The sequence below is a fragment of the Monodon monoceros genome, unplaced genomic scaffold (genome assembly GCF_005190385.1).
Source record: "Monodon monoceros isolate NGI ecotype Baffin Bay Population unplaced genomic scaffold, NGI_Narwhal_1 Super_Scaffold_15, whole genome shotgun sequence".
NCBI classification, from domain to species: Eukaryota; Metazoa; Chordata; class Mammalia; order Artiodactyla; family Monodontidae; genus Monodon; species Monodon monoceros.
In genome coordinates, this window is record NW_021703771.1 from 37294257 (window position 1) to 37297349 (window position 3093).

Sequence of the window (3093 nt, forward strand, 5' to 3'; positions counted from 1 at the left end):
CCTGGTCTGTGGCTCGCGGAGCGTCGTGGCCGTGGACCCCGGGCCCCAAAAGGGGGGAGGCAAAAAAAGGGGAGGGCCCCCGACCCAAAAAAAAAAAAAAAAAAAAAAAAAAGTAAACATAGATGACCAATTAGAATACGTAAATTGGACAAGTCATATTAGAAATATTCAAATATATATTGGTTCCCTTTTCTCCAAACATGTCAGGATTCCTGCATGCTGCTGAAGCTCCGGCCAGACAAAGCTTATTGCCTCACCAGATCTAGAAGAGCATCTGCAACCTTCAAATCATTTCTGTGATGCTCAGGGAAATCCTTCCACTGTGAACCTCAACGGACCTTTCCCCAATGCAGGACTTTCCTGACTTGCTTCATACACTGAAGGATTCAACTAAAATACAAATCATAAGAACCTTCTCCTTCCCCTTCTATCCCCAGAAGACGAAGATGCTCCCTTCTCTATGATGCCAATAAAATGTGTTGGACGAAAGGATGAAGAGTGACACCATTTGTGCAATGAGGCAATGGGGCCAACCTGGGCTGTCCACAAAGGCCACAAACCAGCCTACATGTGATCAGAATTCCTTCTTGATGCAAGAGCTGGCTGTTCCTTGCTGTGGTGAATTGTTTATAAAAATGGCCATCATAGTTCCCGTGTCCTTGTGTGAAATCTCTTTGCAACGTGACTTTGTTGCTCCCACCATCGGGAGGTGGTGTCTAGTTTTCCACCCCTTGATCTAGATTTGGCCACATAACTGGCTCTGACTGGTGGCCCATGAGCAAATGTGTCGCAAGCAGAGGCATCAAAAGTGTTTGCTCCCCAGAGTCTGCCCTCCTCGCTCCTCCTTGGAAATCTTCCACGCATGAGAGTAAGCCTGGACTAGCCTCCTCCTCGTAGGGGGTGAGGAAGTGCATGAAGGGAAGCTAGAGTCACCCCACCAGCCCAGGTGAGGCCCGGATACGGGAGTGAGGTCCTCCCTTACCATCTGGCCCCAGCCACATCAGGCCAAACCAGAGGAAGCACCAGCTGACTCACAGAGCTGAATGAAACAGTGGTTACTTTAAGGCGGCTAAGTTTTGGGATGGTTTGTCACAGCAAAGGTGAACCAATACACTCAACTTTGTGCTCCATTTCTTGAGCTCAAGCTTTACTTGTAAACGTGAAAGAGTGTGCAGAATTGATCATAAGCAGAATTTAACGTGACACACAGAAGACGTTTCCTGGAGTTCCTTCAGGGGCATACCATAGTGCTTCTCAAACTCCTCAACCCTTTCAGAATAACCTCGAGGAGCCTAACCCTTAGAATCACTCACAGGAGGGCACGAGGTTTATGGATATGGATACGGATGGTCCCTGTGGCACTATATGTAATGACATAAAAGTTCCTATATACCAATCGTTAGGGGAAAGGATAATAAATTATGGTTTACAAATAAAGCATTTTTTAAAAAGCAGATGGGTAAAGGTTTTTCAAACAAGCTATTGGACTAACCATCTTGTAGCTTCATTGGCCACAGCAGGCATCTCTCCAGTCAGGAATCTGAGTTTTCATCTACAATCAACTTATTGCACTGGAAACTGCTGTCCACACATGAAACTCTCCCTAGAGTCCCGAGGTATGCAGCAAGTGGCTGGTTTAGGCAGCCAGGGTCGAGGGTGGGGTATTTTTCATTAATCCTTCATAAAAAAATGATCATACCGGTATAAGAAAATTCAACTTTTTTCTGGGCATTATGGATTTTCTAAAATGTATTGCTGGAGTACTCATGACAGCCAAAAAGTGGAAACAACCCAAATGTCCATCAACTGATGAATGATAAACAAAATGTGATATATTCACACCAGGAAATATTATTTGGCCATAAAAAGGAATGAAGAACTGATAACATGCTTCAGCAAGGATGAACTTTAAAAACATTAGGCTAAGTAAAAGAAGCCAGATACAAAAAGCCACATAGTCTATGATTCCATTTATATGAAATGTCCAGAATAGGCAAATCCATAGAGACAGAAAGTAGATGAGTGGTTGCCAAGAGCTACAGGAGCGTTGGATGGGGAGTGACTGCTTAACTGGGTACAAGATTTCTTTGCGGGGTGATGAAAATGTGCTAAAATTTATCATAGTAATGGTTGTACAACTCTCCGAATCTACTAAAAACCACTGACTTGAACAATGTAAACTGGTGAATTGTATAGTGTGTGAATTATATCTCAATAGAGCTGTTTGGAAAAAAATTCCAAATAAATAAATAAATGAATGTATCCCTCAGTGTTCCATGATGTGGCACGCAGATCAGTCCTCCTTATAGTGTAATATTAACTTGCATATTGAAATCCTGGTGAAAATCTTAATCTCATCACTTTACTAAATCTCTAAAACCTATCAATTCCCAATTTATTTAGATCTGGGGTAGCATCTAATAGAGGAGAATTAAAACCAACCAGTAACAACCCAGAGTCCCAGGCTGATACCCCATGGTGTACTGGCTAATGACGATGAACTCTGAAACGTGGGCTCTATTGAACAGACATGCAGAAGCTGAAATGCCTGTCTGGGCCCCTCATAGCACACGCGCGCATGTGTGTGTGTCTGAGTGGTGAGTAGCTGCGTTAGAGAGCTTGGGAAAACGTTCTTCTAAGAGTTTAAGGTGTGATCTGCCCGTCTGTGGAGAGGCTCTGTGGAACAGGCATTCCAGGCCAGACACCTCATCTCCCAAACTCCCCTCTCTCCTCCGTCTTAACTGTTTTGTGTACCTGTCTTGTCTCCCATCTGGACTCCAGGCTACTAGAGGGGACCACTATGTCCAGTTCCATTTTCTCTCTCTCAGAACTTAGCAAAGTTCAATATAATCAGCAGGTGAGTAAGAAATAAAGCAGGGCTTCCCTGCTGGCGCAGTGGTTGAGAGTCCGCCTGCCGATACAGGGGACACGGGTTCGTGCCCTGGTCCGGGAAGATCCCACATGCCGCGGAGCGGCTGGGCCCGTAAGCCATGGCCGCTGGGCCTGCACGTCCGGAGCCTGTGTTCCGCAACGGGAGAGGCCACAACAGTGAGAGGCCCACGTGCCGCAAAAAAAAAAAAAAAAAAAAAAAAA

General features: G+C 45.0%; 1 protein-coding gene across 2 annotated transcripts in view; it reads right to left on the minus strand.

Annotated features, from left to right (window-relative positions):
* The window catches only part of BEND3 (BEN domain containing 3), a 51389-nt gene that overhangs the window by 14037 nt on the left and 34259 nt on the right, over positions 1 to 3093 (minus strand). The window lies entirely within an intron of this gene.